Genomic DNA, 19105 nt, shown 5'->3' on the forward strand with positions numbered 1-19105 from the left:
GGACACCTGAGCGTAACATTTTTGAGATGAAACAGTAGAGGACAAGTTACAGGAGTGTAGATGTGGATTCCTGAAGAGTTGGTGAAGAACTTCAAAGCTGATCGACTGAGAATCCAGAAGATTAGATGAACCATCTGTAACGATGGTTGGCTTGGGTTGGAGAGAAAGCAAATAAGCCGTTTGCCAAAATTGTCAATAAATGAGGATAGGTAACTAGGATGTTGATAAATATGCGTATTGACTAGAAATAGAAGGTGATAAAGCTACGTGTAACTAACCTCTATGTTTATCTCACTTCTTCCCATTCCATCTAGTTTTTCTGTGCATGGTTTCAATAACTACCAAAATGCAGATGACTCCCAAATCTATATCAGCCCTGAATTTTAGTTTTATACACTCTCACTACCACAAATTCCAACATGCCAACAATTGGATTTTTTGCACTGTAAACCTTTATAGCCTCTCCTGTTCTCTATTCTAGCTGATGCATTAGCAACCACTCAGACTCACAGGTTAGAAACTTTGAAAACAGTTTTGATTTTTTCTTCCTTCTATCCTTTATCAGTCATGCAAATTTTACTTCATAATTATTTCTAGGAGTGGAGGTCTCTTCTCACCTAGAGAGCTAAGACCTAGATTGTTACCTAGATTAGGCCTATCTCATTTCTCATCTGAGCTACAGGAATCTCATACTAGGTCTTTCTTTTTCAATTTCGTTTCCTGCAAATATATGTTCCACATACTTACACATATACTCAAGTTATCACTGTCATGGAGAGCTAACCACATAATTCCCATTCTTCAAATATTTCCTTGGCTCCCCAATGCCCACAGTTTAAAGTTATTTAGAGCATGAACAATATTCCATCGTTTGGCTCTTGACCAGTCTTGATTCTCATCTCCTACCACTCATGGCTCACATGTAATTGTCCAGTTATTCCAAACTGCTTTTGTCCCTTGAACAGAAGGCAAGACTGTGTCTCGCCTCTCTGCCTTTGCTTCTACTCTTTTCAGTTCGCGAAATGCCTTTATTACCAATTGCTTAATCTCTACGCCCACTCTCTGCTTTCATATGGCGAATCCCTGTGCCTCCCCTAGTTCTTATTCTGATCTCACTTCCTTCAGGAAGTCTTTGCTGGGATTAGAGACCATCTTCTATGCTCTGTAAGATACATTTATCATAGTACTTACCAACTATAGTGTAATTGTCTTTCTTTGTGTCTCCACCTGAGTCCTTTGAACACAAGATAGTGTCCTATTTATCTTTATAGTCTCTTTGCCTAATTCAGTGTCTTGTACATATTAGGTGTTTAATAAATGCATACTGATCAACTAAATAAGTGAATAAATGCTAAGTTCTTAACTAAATCAAGCATGGAATTAACTGCAATATTGTGTTTATTAGATTACAGTCTATTGCCCAGTGACTTAAACTCGCTTAAACCAAACAGGAAGTTATCCAGAATGTCTCCACTGGCGTATTTTCTTAAGTAGCTAAGATGAGAAACTTATAAATAAGGTTTCCCATTGGTTGAAGCCTTATTTTTGAGAATGTTGACAAGCTTATGGATTGGCTTTCTGAATTCTGTCTCCAGATGGCCCAGTTTCAGCAAGTTTTGGAGAACACCCAAAAGAAAAAGATAAATAAAATTATCCATATGGTGACATGCTTTTCTAGTCTGTAAACAAGCTTCAGATATCAAAAGTTATAAATACGTTAAGCACTTTTCTGTCTCAACTGCTCCCTTAAATAAGTTGTACAGCCTGTAGGTTGATGATACATTTATACAAATTCATAATGATGCATCATGCTGAATTGCAGAGGATTAACTACTTCATCTCTGAAATGTTGCTGTCCTTCCACCTGCTAACAATGAAAAAGGTGAATTCATTAAAAGGTACCGAGAGTATCTTTACACTTTGATTAAAAATAAATTAAGAGGGCTTCCCTGGTGGTGCAGTTGAGAATCTGCCTGCCAATGCAGAGGGAACGGGTTCGAGCCCTGGTCTGGGAAGGTCCCACATGCCACGGAGCAACTAGGCCCGTGAGCCACAACTACTGAGCCTGTGCTCTAGAGCCCGCGCGCCACAGCTACTGAGCCTGCGCGTCTGGAGCTTCTGCTCCGCAAAAAGAGCGGCCGCGACAGTGAGAGGTCCGTGCACCGCGATGAAGAGTAGCCCTCGCTCGCCGCAACTAGAGAAAGCCCTCGCACAGCAACGAAGACCCAACACAGCCATAAATAAATAAATAAAATTTTTAAAATAAATTAAGAAAAGACTCAAAAACCCCATGAAAAAAAGAATCAGTCAATGACAGTGTCCACGCACAGGCAATGAAGTTTGGAATTAGTGATAATTTCTAATAAAAATATAGTCTTTTAAGGAGAAGTACAGTAATAATTCTGAATTATTTCAGAATTACGGTCTTTATTGAGCCACTAGACAAGATGGAGTAGGAATAAAAAGGCATTTCATGTATTATCAGGTAGATGTTTGAAAAAAGAGTTCAGGGACAGCTAAAAGCAGAAAAATCTTAAATATATGTAAGCTGTTTACTAATCCTGATTTTTTTTTTAAAAAAATCTGTAACTTCAGAGCATTCCAGAAAAACAGCTTAGGGAATCCAACTGTGCAAAATCAGTATGGTCCATTATAGAGATAAACGTAGTACATCTGTTTGGCTAGAACATTAGAGCTTGTGAATTAGGCCGTTTAATGCATGAATGAGACACCAATTTTATGCAAGTTTTGTTGCCATTTCATATCCTCCCTTATCTCCATGCTTATGTACATCTCTCTGCAATCAACATACTTTCAAAAAAATGGTGCTTGATTTTTGAAGATCTCTGATATTTAGTTTATGGTCAGTGACTCTTAATATCATCTGGGCCACGAAGGGCCTCTGTGACTTGTTCACACATGTGGTTGTATGTAATTTGTTTACTTGCAAAGGGAAATTTCAGAGTTTACCTCAGATGGTCTGGTTCTATGAAGTATAAACATTTATAGTCATGTAAAGTGTTTCAGGCTATCACATATGTTTACCAGCAAGCATTTACTATATACCAGCTATATTCCAGGAACACAAAGAACAAAAGAAAAACAAGGAATAACTGTATTAACTGGCTTAATAAATACTCCTTGGATGTACTATATGCCATACCCAACCTAGATATTTTGAATATGATCATAAGAAAGACACAGTCCTTGCAGGAATGTTCAACATCACGTAAGTGGACCATAGCCAAATTGGGACCAAATAAACTACTTTTGATGAAAGGAGCAGACAGAATTATTGAAAGGAGTAAAGAGGGAAAATTCCTTTGGTAATTTTCTTAAGGATCAAATAGTTCCACAGTTGCTAGTGATGAATAAAGAGGGCCTGTAGGAATGGTAGAAGATAACTTGGTGGCTGCTACACAAGAGTTTACATCAAAGGCAACCCACTGACTTTGAGATCCCAGGACAATTTTTGGAAGAAAATAAAGAGTTCTTCCCACTGCCAGATGGATTGCAGTGTTACAGAGAATCACAACTTTCTCATTTCCACAAAAAGAAGAGTCAGACATTCTTCTCTATCAAATTAAGCAACAGAAAAGATTGTTGATGAGAAAACATCTGTTTACAACTTTGAGTAGGAGAATAACTCAAAAAGACATCCATTTTCATAGTGTAGATATCAAATATATGAAATTTGCCAGTGTCCTAGTCACAGTACCCCAAAGGATTCAAGCCTTGAAATGCAGTAGCTAAAGCCATTCCTTTGCAGTGTTACCTGATATTTCACATTCAGTTTGAACATAACAAAAATTCTATTGGCTAGCTCTGCTGTTTACTGACCCTAAGAGCACAGAGAAAATGAGAGTAATTCCCAGTGACAGGTTGACTGGACTATAGAGACAAGTTTTCTTCTATATTCTGTTCTTACAGCGATTAACTCAAAGAGGCTTTCTGTAATTTTTATTTAGGTCGGAACAACATCTCTGTTGTTGCTAATTATTATAGGCAGTCCTTAACGAAGGGAGAGCCAAGTACTCTGAATGCTGTCACATCTACTTGAGAATTTCCTCATGCTGATTTAAAACATAACAAGCTGCTCATTTTCTTTCTTTTCATCACCAGAATTCTTCAACACCAAAGAAAAAGGTGAACTCTCATACTTTCAAAGGCTGTTTAAACTCCATCATTGTAGGTGTGGGGTGTGAGTAATCTGTGTGACCAGAAAACAATGCCATGAGGCTAAGATGTGAATCCACTCGTTTTTCCCAGTGAACTGTAATGATCTCCTAAGCAATTATTCCATGAACTATATACATGAGATAGCCCCTGGGGTTCATTTATTTCAATACCAACTCTTTATGATTTGAGCCAGAAAATCCTTTCCATGCTAAACTAGGTTTTCGAAGAGGTAAAAGTAATTGAGGAACATGAGACACAAATCAGATTTCTGCTCATAAAATGCTTAGAAAACAAGAACTGGTGTGAACATGTTCTTGACTCTTCTGAACTACTTATGAGTACATACCATAATTAAAAGCATTATTTTAGTATTTAATTAAACAGAAGAGTTGCTTTCAAGAAACATTTTTAAAAATTGAAGGGTGATCTTAAGATTTTCTGAGTCGGTTTCTCTTCTTTCCCAAAATGCTCTAAGAAAGTACATTTTTTTTTTAAATCTAAATTTAAATGATACAAAAGCAGGTGTCATAAATCCTTTAAAATAACATTGACATCTCCCTAGTACTTGGTGTTTTTACAGTACCGTGTTACAGTACCCCTCAGCTTCAGTAACAAGGTTAGGGACAGAAATGTACAGCGTGGGGACTGTAGTCAATAATAATGTAATATTTTTGTATGGTGATATATGGTAACCCGCCTTATCATGGTGATCATTTTGAGATGTACAGAAATATCAAATCACTGTGTGCCAGCAACTAACATAGTGTTATAGGTCAATTGTAGTTCAAAACCAAACAAGCAAACTCATAGAAAAAGAGATCAGACTGGTTACCAGACATGGGGCAGTGGGTGAAGGGAGGAGGAACTGGATGAAAGTAGCCAAAAAGTACAAGCTTCCAGTTGTAGTATAAATAAGTACTAGGGTCGTTATGTACCACATGATAAATATGAGTGACCCTGCTGAATGTTGTATGTGAAAGTTAAGAGAGTAAATTCTAAGAGTTCTCATCACAAGGACCATTTTTTATAAAATTTTATCTATGCAAAATGATAGATAATCCCTAAACTTATTGTGGCAATCTTGTCGTGATGTATATAAGTTGAATCATCACGCTCTACAACTTAAACTTACACAGTGCTGAATGTCAATTATATCTCAGTAAAACTGAAAAGGAAATAAACAAGCAAACACAGGTGAGCTAGGGAAAAATCAAAGAATAGGGCCAGACATCTCCAAAGATAAATTTACCCTAAAGGTGATTTAGGATTGATCAGAGTTAAAGTATTGGGATCAAAGGGCTACATGTGACAGTAGGGGCAATCAGTTTAGAATGTGAATTTGGAAATTCAATTTTCGTTGGACCTGATTCCATTTTCCCCTTCACCTGTAGTTAGAATATGTAGTTAGAACTTTAATAATGATGGTCATACTTCTAAAAATATGGAAAACTTACCAAAGCTTTTTAAAACAAAATTATGTTTTGAAAACTAAGACTTTTACCACTTAACCTGTCTCTAAAATGCATACTTATAAGCTAAGTGTAACACACTTAATGCTAAATTTAGGATTCCTGTCTCAGTCTACAAAACAGGGCAATAAGGTCCCGTGATACTTTGGTCAAATACCCTTAAATGTGGCATGGCCTTAACTTGAACTTTTCACAATTGTCAGGCAGAGAAATTCTAATGCATAACATAAAGTAAAAACTAGCATCATATATTTCATCATGTATATCAGTGTTTCTTATTTGTAAACTTATTTGTAAACTTATTTGTAAACTTATTTGTAAACTTTCTTGATGGTAGTTGTTCTTTTTTGGCATCAAGATGTAACAAAAGACCAATGCGTAATCCATACTTCCACACTGTGGACATGTAAAATTGCTCTCTGATTTGTGGGTGACCAAACTTCATAGAGTCTCTTTATATTTACAACTCTGTCTCTCAGACTCTAAATTAACATTCCATTTGGGACAGATGCACAGTTTGTCTGCTTCAGTTGTTTTCTAGCGGTCAGTAATATACATTGTTTAAACTCTGCTTTAACATTTCCTAAAAGTATTTCCTCTGTCTTTACCATTTAAAATTATTCATTACCTAGAAAGCATGTCCTTGGATATTAAATAAGAATTATTTATCTAGTCACAAGAGTGACTAGGACAGCGTGGTATCTGTCTTCATGGAGCTTTCAATGTATGAGGGAAACAAACTAGTAAACACACAGCTCCATCATAAGATCATAATAATCACACTGAGGAAAGCCCAAGTCACAACGGATGCCGAGTTAACAAATAGGCCACTATCTGGTGCATTACGATTAGGTCAAATTCGTACCGAGTCATGACCTATTAAAGAGAGGGACACAGACTAGGAACCAATTTTTCTTTGCCTAGTGACAATGGAAAAAATGAAGTGGCCCATTAATTCACTTGATCTTTGTTTCCTGATCTGTAAAAGAAAGGGTCAGATTATTTAAATTTTTTCTTTCAGTTATAAGATTGTATGATTATATAATACAAATATCTGATTAAACAACTCTTTTCATATCTTTGTGTTTCATTAAGAGACAGTTCAATTTGAAACTGAACTATCTATACATTTACTAGCTGTGTGATGCTGGACAGGTTTCTTAGCCTCTTGTTGCCCTAGTTCCCCAAATAATAATTACCTACTATATCAGGTGTTTGAAAAATTAAGAGTTCATGGATATAAAACACTTAAAACTGTGTGCAAGACATAAAAAAGGCACTCAACATTATAATTATTATTTTCTCACTATTTCTGCCATTCATAGCAAGAGATGAAATCAGCCACATTGTTTACTGCTTTATATACTCATTATTACCTCACAGAAAAGAAGCAGTATTTCAAAGAAGCACGTTGTAATTAGGCATAAGGAAGTGTATTAGGAAAGCCAGTCCAGCTAATGAAAATGCTTATAGTAAAAACCATGCACTAACAAATTCATAATAACTTTATGTCATTCAACTAGACATGAAAAACTACAAGAACATTTTTCCCTATGTAAGCACATCATTACCGCATGTACCTGTAATAAACTATAGCATAATATGGCCAAAGATGCAACAAAGTAATGAACCAAATCGAATGGAATTATAAGTTTTGATTCAGGATGCTTCCAATTTATATATGCAGCTCTTTGGGGCTCGAAAAGACTAAATAATCTTTTGGGGACTAATTTATAAAACCTGTGAATATATGTGTTTTGTTTTTGGAATACATATTGAGATCTGTGGCTAAAATAGCACATAATTAAGCATAAACATCATACGGAAGGCTAATTTTCCTAAACTAAGCAATCTTCAAAAACTGCCATTGGTGGCAGTCTAGAACCATATGGACCCTTTCCAGATAAAAATGATTATGATGATGAGGATTATATTTCAGTTTTTATTTTAGTACACTCACAATGCCACTATGAAAAACTAGAATATTTTATGAGTTTAAAATGCCAATAACGACTTGACTGTGCGATACATTAATAAAACTAAAAGCAGTCTATTCTCTTATATAGATATAATCGATGTTAAATACTATGCCAAAATTTTTATCTCCCCGGTAGAAGGCTTTTAAACTTAAAAACATCATTGAACTATGGTTTCTATTGTTAACGTACATGTAATACTTATATTGTAAATACTTTTGAAATGCAATATAATGCATAGGAAAGTCATAAATAATATAGTTAACTGTATTTTCTTATTACTTTCTATTATTGAAGCATTGTAATATATAATACCAGATATAAGGTTAATTTTAAGATGAAAACAATTTCCCAGTAACCAGGGAAACTTGTGACTTTGATATGAGAAAATCAAAGCACATGATAGTATTCTGAGTTACATTTGAAGCAAAGAATATGCCATACCAGTATTCAAAAGGTTGATTCTAAATTAAAACCTTCTGTGATATTATTTAATCAATATTAACAATCTAAAAATAAATTGGATTATATTATTTAAATTATTGAAAAGGAATAAAAGACCTTTGGATATTTTTCAAAAAACTGTTTTAATACAGTTTTTCGTTAGAAAAATAACCAAGTTCCTAAATCAGTAATAATGTACTGCCTGAAATAGAATTTTTAAGAAGTCTGTAGATGTGATCTTAATTTTTTCAGCCTTTAAAATTTCGGAATAGTATGACTTTTCCACATATTAAGTTATCTGCAAATTCATGAAAGATTGTTGATGGGATTCTGTTTTAACTTAGATCCTCTATAATATCATGATAATCTCTTCTTTTTTTCTCATTATAAGAGCAGTTTTGTTGTATCAGCAGGGACTGTCGTAATCACCACATTTCTGTACTATTGTTGTACTATCGAAAGAGTTAAGGCCACTTAGTTTTCAGTCCTCTGCCTTACATCACCACCCAAGGAGTGCTATAATCTTCTAGAAATGCATTGCCTGGAGTGTGGCACTGCTTAATAAATCACTCCATCTTATTTATCCGTCTCTTGACATATATCTAGCAGCAGGAACCATTATCCTGTGACAATGTTAAGTTCTATTGACATTTTCTCTTAATTAACTACACCACTGGCTACAACTTTTACATTGGGAATAAACTTCCTTTATTCAATGCTGTCTTAAACAAAGGAAGTGTTAAGTTTGTCGTGCATTCTTTGTCATAAAAAGTATTGCAATAAGTGAAACATCTTTGTTACTTTTCCAGAAGACCAGTTTATTCTGCTGAGAAAACAAACAGCAGTTTTATTTAGAATCATATTACATCATTTTTATTAGAAAATTCATCTTTTCATTAGACATGATTAAATATATGAGAGCCAGATTACATGTGTCTGAATTCCTCTGTGATACATACCTGTTCAGTCAACCGAGTAACTTTTACAAACACTTTTATAAATTGAGAAAAAACATTACCTTTCAGACTAAACGTGCTTTACGTACCCTAAAACTAAGTATCTGTGACCCAAATTTGAGATCATTTGTTTATTCAACATTTATTGAATGTCTACAACGTGACAGACACCATTCAAACTCCTGGGACTACCTTCTGATAAAAAGAGTCAAGCCTTCATGGAACTTATATTCTAGTGAAGGGAGCCAGGTAACAAACAATAGGTAAGATAAATAAATAAATTGCATAGTATATCGGAACTCAAATACTATAGGAAAAGTAACTTAGAGTGAGAGGAAATTGAAGTATATGTGGAAGGGCTGCAATTTTCAATGGGCTCGTTGAAGGAAGCCTCTGAGACTTTGATACTGAAGCAAAGAGGATGAGAGGAGGATGAAAAGGATTTTGCTACATCAGTATCTGGGGGAAGGGTGGTCAGGTATAGGGAACCACAAATGCAAAGGGCCTGCGCCAAGGGGCCGGAAGAATAGCTTAAGAGGAGGCGAGGTCAGAGAGCGCCATTGATGCAGATGACATCAGGCTTTGTGTACTTGGGCTTCTACTTTGAGAGTATTGGAGAGTCACTGGAGCACGGGGGTGGTTGTTTTAGAGGGTGTTAATTGGAAAACCATTCTGTATCTGTTCTGTGCTCAAATCCATAGTTGGGAATCTAGTCATTGTTTCCAAAAAATTGTAGATTTGTACCTAAATCAGCTCATGATTGTATTTTGTAGGTGTAAGATGTATATCTGTTTAGGTACATGTATGTTGGTTACAAAATATATCCAATCCATTGTACCTTTAAAAAGCATTAACTCCAAGACCTAGCCATACTGTTTTCTACTCTGCAAATCAAGCAAGTATGGTTATTCATTTCAGACAACATATTGACTGTTAATCAAAAAGTACAAGAGGTGCATTTCCAGCTTTATTTGTGGTGATAGCTCCTGAAGAAGACCATGTTCTTCTAAGTAATCTTCCCCAGTGCAATTCTTTCCTATAACAAACCAAACTACTAATAATATAATGTCTTTCTTTCCGAGTAGGATTAAATAAGTCTCCTGTTCCTAAGTCACCAGAAATAAGGTTCTCTATAGAATATGCTTCGTGTAAAGGAATTGAAGATCTTTCTTATTACTTTTCTTCATTTGAAATTTATATATACTTCTCTTTATCCAAAACGATGTTGAAATCTGCTAACATTCATAATAGCACCAGATTCTTTGCCTTGTCTCACAGAAAAAAAAAAAAAAAAAAAAATCGGTAACATTCTACTCCCAGTTTTCCTTGTCAAGGCCAGTTCTTTGATTTAAAAATTTCTTGATTTTTAAATCCACAGCGATTTGGTCACAAAAGGCCATCTGGAGTGTAAGCTTAAATAGACACTAGTTTCAGTCACAGTAGGAATCTGTACACTCAGCATTATCCTCCAGAAAACCTTCTTTTGAAAATGATGTGCAGTTCATCCATTGGGGCTACACTTAATCCTTAAGCTATAGGAAAAACAAGGTCAAATCTTCTGTTGACACCAAGAAATAGTGCAACTGGTCCTTTTATTGTTGGTGTAAATAGTTGTATAGATTAGTGACCATTCTGAAAAGCTAAATATTTTAAGGTGAGTCTTTAATATTAAATCCTCAAAATATAGGAAATGGTTTAGGTTAAAGAGTAAAAATTTAAATGTTCATCCTGATGTTCATTGATTTTTAATTTTTTCTTCTGAGCTAATATTGACCCAATAGACATTATACAAATGCTGACTTGAATTAGGTTAAGCAAGTTAGAAATTATATTTGATGACCTGAATAATTCATTAAAAAAAAAGATAAGCATTAAAGCTTACTTTAGTAGCACAAACACATTTTTAATAATAATGTCAGATAATGAAGCTGACCACATACAATGTCCAGGATGGACACTTTCAAATTGGAATGAGTAACTTTTGTGCTACTAAATTAAATAGAATACATATCTAACTGATGAACCAAAATAGAGTAATCTGGCCGAGAAAAAGTCATTCCTGGCACTACAAGGCAATTTAACATGCCTTTATACCCAGGAAAGCTTAGAAAATGAACAGTAATTGCAGAGGTCAAACTTGTAAGCTGGCTATACTTGTTTCACTCCAAGACTTGACTGCAATGCAGTTTAAACCTCAAATCTGTGACTGAGACTGTCATTGAATTTAGGCAGCTTATCAACTGAGAAGAGTGTAATGGCATAAGCACATATCCAAGGTGTAAGTAATTTCATATATCAAACAAATAACACCATGAAGTATTATAAGTTTATAAACTAACATATTACATACATGTTAAGTACTTACATATTCTCCTTTAGGAGAATACCTCCTCCTGGTATGTCATTATAGTTTAATAAACTTCATAGCAATAATGGATAAAGTTGAAAACAAATATTGTATAATACACAGGTGGCAGAAAATAACCAAAAGTATATGATTTTCCAAAGCAATAATCTGCAAGTTCTACTGTTTAATTATTTTTTTCTTTGCTTTTAAGTAGTAGCTGAGTATTCCTACAAAATATGAGACATTTTAATTTTAAATTGCAGATTTTTATATTTTCATTTCCCTTATGACATTATAAAATGCAGCTCAATTTTTAAATGATATAAAAACAAGCCAGCAAACACAATGATTATTAGATGTGCATTTTCTGTGTCTAATCTGTTTTACAAGGCTTTTAGCAATGCTATAATTAAAAATATTTGAAATCAGAGAACTCAAAGGAAGTGAAGAATGAGAAAAGCAAAGTGGAAAAAAGATATTATACCCCTTTTTAAAAATATAGATTTAATTTTTGAATTGCAACGTCTGTCATTGAAGTAAAATGAAACAAACTTTATAGGAAAAAAAACTTTGAATATTATTAAAACTCTTTTGTTTTCCCCCTTTCTTTTGCTTCTGTGCAGATGATTTTTTTGATAATTTCTCTGAAGGTCACAGAGGCTGTGCTGCTTCTTACAGATAGGTTATGAGAAGAAAAAAATGCCACTAGCTCCAATTTTTAAACTGTCTCTTCATAAATTAAGCATTTCCAAAGTGTTGTATTCTATAAATCTCTGGTTTGTGTTTCCCATTTTTAATTCACTGTTGATTATGTTACCAAAAAAAAAAACCAAAGTGCTGGTAGGAATCCTACAGCAAATCTGAGAGGTTTGAAGACTCAGATGAAGCTTACAGGGATCCTCCCGGGCTGATCTTTAAGTGCTTTGATCTAGTACTTTTGATCTTCAATTTGACATGTTATTTCTTATCAAGATGCTTTCACTGGAAAACCTCCCTTTAACACAGAAAATGTGGAAGTTTAAGCTTACAGCAATTTTTAGGTTTATTTTTTTTTCAAGTTTAAGAAGTACTTCTTATTCATCAATTTAAGCATTGTCATTTCTTCTCCTAAATTAAATAGTTTATTCATGCTGATGAAAGTTAGAGTTTTATCAGCAAATGATCTGGCAAGAATGTAACTGTTAATCACAGTGAAAGTGTTGTGTTAGATTAGAATTTATGCTTATAAATATAAAAGTATGAAACACTACTGAATATATGGGTTCTTTATTTAAAGCAACAATAACAACTTCTCATCCAAATAGCTAAGTGATCTGTGCTATTTAGAGACAGTATGAAGAATGGCTTCGAGATTATGAGACTGTTGAAGTAGACTAGCTGAAGTAGTGCAGGGCTGAAAAACATTAACCATTACAACAGCAAAAATGGAAGTAAGAATGGAAAAGAGAGAGTGATTAGAAGTATACACGTTAGGACTTAGCACCTGAGTGGGTGTTAGTAAACAGAAAATATATTAATATATAACAATGGTTTCCTACTGTATATAATGTGTTCAAAATTAACAGTTCATCCTGAACATCTGTTTATTCATTTAGATGTTCTTCTGCAGCATTACTTACTATATAAGTCTTTATAAGTCTATATAAGAATCGGTATTATAAGTGGGTGTACATATATATAATTTGCTGCCAAATTCTCTATTATTATATATTTATAAAATTGTGAAAAATCATTCTAGTCATTCAATCTTTGTGCACATCCATGGTTATTTTCTTAAGAAATTATTTTAGTTATGCAGCTTCTGAGTTAAATGATATGTATATGTACCGTTCAAAGACTTTTGATACTTTCAGCCAAACGTCGTACCATATTACATATTTACACATTTTTAACAATTAAAATTACATAAATTTCCATAGAATTTTAAAGGACTTATTTAGATAATAATAACTTAATAATTATAGCTTTACATTCTGTGTTTCACTAGATAATCTGAGGACCCTTTAACATAGTCAGAGGAAATTGCTTGGACGTAATGCATGACAGCACTGCAACACTTAAGGAGTACTGACTAAATCATTTGGAGAAAATGCTGACTAAGTTATTTGAACAAAAGTGTGCTGAAAACCAGATTGAAAGCTAGCTCAGCCATTTAAGTGCATATTACTGCTGTTTATAAAGGTATAAAATTATACTATGTAATATAGTGAAGCTATTAGAATACTTTAAAATACAGCAGCAAAACTTTTATATACCTAACTATAAAGGAAGGCTGTGTTCAAAATGATAATTGTGGGGGAAAATTCAACAGCTCTGTAAAGAGAACAGAGAACAAAAGAAGAATGCAGCTGATCAAAATTTACCTAAAATAGCTCATCTAATCATTACAATTAAAAAAAAATCATTTGTAAGGAAAAAACATCAAATAATCTTCAAGTTATTACTTCCAGAGCTACCAAAGATTATTAGGCAGAAGAGAACTCTAAAAGGTGTTGTGAAAAGTTGTATTAAACTACAAAAATGACTGTCAGTGATTAATTTGATTCATTTGGATTTCATTATTTGTCTACAGTTTTCCAATATTTTCTACAGGATCTGTCTGCTGAAAAGTTCATTCCATATTAGAGTTAGAATAAGTTTGTATCATGAGCAGCATGATAAAAGAAACTTTTTTAAAAGTTGCAGCAAATTGCACAAGAACTTAGTTATATGACTATGATTAATATTAATAACAATTCTTCAGATAATATCGTCACATAAAAAGCTCCCAACATGTCTGTTTTCAAATAGCAGCCTGAATTCTTAAGCAGTTTCAGGAGTCTCTTGTGTATTGCCATGTATGCATAGAAGAAATGTCTAAGTCTGTGAAACTTGAAAGAAGCAAAAAATATTTTTTTTTCTATTTTCAATAAACCTATGCAGAGAACCAAGGTGAATGAATGTCTCCAGGAAAAAGGGAAACAAAAGAGTAACTCACCATTTTGTTTGTATGTAAAACTTACACGTTAAAGTTTCATTCACCTGCATATACCTACCGTGTCTAAGGTTAGTTACAAAGTTATCTGTCAAAGCAAATTCCAGTGAAAATGGAATAAGTAGAATACAAAAGTGTAAGTGTGGCATGACAATTAGATTAAGAATTACTTAAGAAAAATGTCAAAAAAAAAACATATAAAAAATGCTAACGTGGCCTCCTCTTCAGTATTGGGTTTTTGGATCTGTAGACTATATAAGTTCTAGGAACCGTGGCTCCAAATTCCCACTCATCAGTTGAGACTAGGTTTTCTGCCCTCAGATCTAGAATCGTTTTGTCCATACATATCAAGAAGCACCTTAGTAGGCTGCCTATCTATTCCATATTTAGGAACCCTGTCATGAGCTATCGCTATAGGTCTCTGAAGGTCAATGCACATTTAATTACCATTCACAACACACCATGCATACTCTGGTAATTTCACCCTTGTCTCTGATAGCTGAATACTTAGACTTTATCAACCTGTACCCATTTTAATATCAAGAAATCCAATTTCATTGCAGTATTCCAGTGTCATCTCAGGCCAACAGAGAACAAGAACATAGAACTCTTCAGAGATGCTTGTGTTCTACCCCCTCCTGTGCATTTCTTAACGTCTTTGTGTAGGGAGCATTCCTCTAAATAATAGTCAGGGAGGTGAACAGGTTGTTAAGAACAGATTCATTCCAGCATTTCCCCCTCCCTGAATCTCTACAGTGTACCAGAGATGTTGTGTATAGGTTACCTTCAAAATCCATTCATTATTGGTCCATCCTTCAATTAGCCAATCTAACAGACGATTACCACCACTCCCCAAGTATCAAATCAACACATTAAATATCAAATTCCAGATCATTCCCACTCATGACAATATATTTGCCCTAATCAATACTTACATTGTATCCTATGTGGTATGAAACTTTTATAAGCAGGCTTTATATTTCTCTAGCTGAGTTATGTTGAGATCTAAGTTGTAGCCTGGAGGCAGTGAGGGGTGACGTGGGTGAATCCAGGAGAGAACTCCGATTCCCCAGGTCCAGTCACTGAGAAGCCTTTATGCTGGGGAAGGCTGATTCCCTCAGAAGGGGTGGTTGCTTCCAATACTAAGGAGTTTCAGAGAGATTTGGAAGGTCGAATTTCTCATCAGTGCCCTTCCCTTACCATGAGAGACCATGTAGGACAGAAGATTTAATTGGTGATTGAATTGTGTTTCCTTACAGTCAAGCCTTAATCTTGTCCTCAGTCATATCTGTCCTGAAACTGTACAATTTAAGAGACTCCTTCAAAGCTGCCATCAAGCCTCTCAACTTTTCCCTGTTTCTGAGTTTGGTATTCATTGCCCTCAATGTCTCCTTTAGCTTTTGTTTTATTTGAAGACTTCAGAGCAGTTAGCTAAAACCACAGTCTTTAAAATCACTGTTATTGCCCCAGCCACTTGGTCTCCCAAGGCCTCGCATTCTACATGCCCTTCTTCCAATGCCAACACTGGTAGTAACTGAGTGATTATAATGTCACCACAAGGTGTGGCTTGCCGGTGTTCCATTTCCCGCCAATCAGCACTACATAGACACGTGGGCAATTCAATCCCAGAATCCCATTTTTGTGTTTCTGTCTCATGGGACCTTACATTCTACCAGACAGGACATAGATGGTGCATTCTGTCTGGGACACTGTGGAAAGATTACTCAAAGGACTCTTTACAATGATGTGGGTGGAGTTTTGAGAAAGTAACAAAGGTTGGTATAGTACCTGTTAGTTACAGAAGGAGCTATTATCACTCTTGGGCCTAAAGGGGCAAAGAAAGGGAATAGTTACTAGAACCAGAAGAGAGAGTTATATGAGAGGGCTGTCCAAAAGGACTGTGGCCTTCAGTAGGGGGAAGCAGTCATTGTATTTTAGAGTCATTTGAAATAACTTTTATCTGTGCCATTATGTCACTAACTTGATACACTCTCAGGTTCATTTTTATCATTGTTTTCAATTTGCTTTTTTTAGAATTTAATATTCTTTCTAATCATGTGAAACATTTAACTGTTCTAAATTTGAAACTAAGTAACAAAGTCAGCCACAGAAATCTTAATTCGTTCTTTGTCCCTTTTACTCTACTGCCCCCCACTCTCCATATGTATATACTTTTCGTTTATTTTCCTATTCCATTATTCTGAAAATATAAGCACATTCCCCCCTCCTTTTTTACCCTAAAGTACACCCTATAAACTGTTTTGTACCTTTTCTCTGGAAGTTCCTTGAAATTGCTTTAATTTTCTAAATTAGATTTCATTATCATCTTCTGAGAGAGACAATGGGAGTGTGGCATTTGTGGTATGAGAAGACAGAGAAACACTGGGATAAGTAATTGTGTAAGAGAGTGGAGGAGAGAATTTCTAGGAAGATGTAATATGACTCTGAGGCTGCGTTAAAGACTCATTTGAAGTTCATGGACATGAATTTAAAATGAGTTGCACAGGTGTAAGTTATTCCACAGTTAGCATAAAGAAAAAATGGAATTTGACTCAGTTTGGGCTCTGCTGAGAGGATTGCAAGGGAGTTGAGGATAAATGCAGTGTTGATTTTAACAAATCACTGGATTTAAGCTAGGTAAGAGGAAAGTACATCTAATAGGAATGGGGCTGGATAGTGAAAAGGTGGTAGGGTCAATAGAACTTAGGTATTGGTGGGACTGTAGACTTGATGGGGGGGAGGAAGCTCAAAAAAAAGTGTGGAATGTTTGAAATTGAGATTATAGAGGGGCCAGAGTTATTGTTAATAAAGGTATGTTCAGTAATATAAAAGCAGTGCCATTTGCATTAAATAGAAAATAAACATACTAATAATATAAATGAAATATAATATTATCAAATTCTAATTAGTTTCTGTTGCCTGCCAAAGGGAGTTTGAGATTTGCCTTCCCTTTATAAAAATAGATTCAAAATTTTAAACAGACTTATTGCCAGCAAACTGAGGCTTTGTTCTTGCCATTGTAAGAAAATACTGAAAGATAATTGTAAATGGAATTACAAAATTGTAATTGTAATTACAAATTGTAATTTGTAATTGTAAATTACAATTACAAAAACACAATATGATTTTGTGCTATCTCCCTCTACCACCTAAAGCCATCTGTGGTACCAGTGACAGACATGCCACATTGAAAGCCTGCCCTACTCAGACAGTGGACATACTAACCTGGGGTCAACTGCGAACCTTGTGTGTATCTCACGTGCTCCTCCTTATTACCTCCGTACCTTCCACCAAAAGAAAAAATATTAAAGCATTTACAAATCTAGTCACAGCCAGGCTCTCAATCTGACTATTTATGAATGAACTTCAAGGAACAGATTAATACATAAATATGACTGACATACCTTATGCACTTAGGAGATATGTACATTATCACCCATCCTTAAATGTATCAATAGAACATTGCCTTGGCAGTGGCTGCCAACATTATCCTTCTTCATATTTTCTAAATTGTGATTTTGTAAGTATAAAATGTTGTAATATTTACTGACACTCCAATTGACCAGCTTACTTGAACATTTTCATTCATCCCTAATATGGGAAATTTTCTATTTGCTATAAGCAGCTTTAGCCATTTTGCTAGTAACCTAGCTTCAAGAAGGATCTAATTCCTGAAAGAGTAATGTTTATAAGGAAAGGGAGTAATGAATTTTCTTCTAATTTTTTTCTTAATCGTACTTCATAAAAAATTTACACAGTCCCAGATTATATAAGAAACACTTTTTGAGTTATTAAACCTATAAGAAGCTGATTTACCAAGCAATGAAATTGGAGAATCTTAAACAATTACTTTTCTATATTTTCAGACAAACATAAAAATGCATATATACTCACACAGAATAAGACTTAGAGCAAAAAGTTTTTGCCTGACTCAGGTGAAATTATCAAGTTCTATAATCTTGCCTGAGGGAAAAACATCATTTTACTTCTTTAACAACCTTTATAAATAAGATAATATATACAGTAGTAAAGTTGATATACTTTTTGAGGTGGCAAAAAACAGTCACATCAAAATGCAAATCTGTGTCAAGAATATTTCTCTTACTGCAGAAGGGTCACTTTGAAAAAATACAAATTCTACATGCTTCTGCAGACTGATATCGGGGGACTTCAAACTCACCAGGGATTATAAGAATCAAAATGCCCAGCTCGAGAATCAGACCTTTGCACACCCTGGAATGTCAGGAATGGCCAGCCTAATTTCTGCCATGCTTTTAGCAATGTGGGGCTGTGTTTTTAATTTAACAGGTAATCTTTTGTCTTTTACCTGTCTTCTAGAAGGCATCCAGAATCTATGAAAATACAATTTTTTTTTCAAATTGTGGATACAGAAAAGCAAAACAGAGGAAGGGAAAATTGGTCTTTATTAAGCTCACCCTTCTCTCTTTTTACTTCTTTTATTTAGGTCTTGTTTTTTAATTGTGAGATACGATTTAAGTACAGAAAAGTGCACAAAACTTAAAAGTGCAGCTCAATGAATTGCCAGCAATGGAACACCAGTGTAATTGCCACCCAGGAAAAGATAGACCATTACCCGTGACACAGCCCCCATTTCCCCACCTCAACCATTAGTCTATATCCCCAAAGGTAACCACTCATGAGATTATCAACACTCCCATTCACGTTGCCTGTTTTAGAGCAATTATCCTACAGTGTGCATTCTTTTACTCAGAAATTTAGTTTGTGAAACCCATTCATGG

At 34.7% G+C, this 19105-nt stretch overlaps 1 protein-coding gene across 3 annotated transcripts in view; it reads left to right on the forward strand.

Annotated features, from left to right (window-relative positions):
- GRID2 (glutamate ionotropic receptor delta type subunit 2) overlaps positions 1–19105 on the forward strand; it is a 1382159-nt gene that overhangs the window by 1084654 nt on the left and 278400 nt on the right. The window lies entirely within an intron of this gene.

The sequence above is a fragment of the Kogia breviceps genome, chromosome 6 (assembly GCF_026419965.1).
Source record: "Kogia breviceps isolate mKogBre1 chromosome 6, mKogBre1 haplotype 1, whole genome shotgun sequence".
NCBI lineage: Eukaryota > Metazoa > Chordata > Mammalia > Artiodactyla > Physeteridae > Kogia > Kogia breviceps.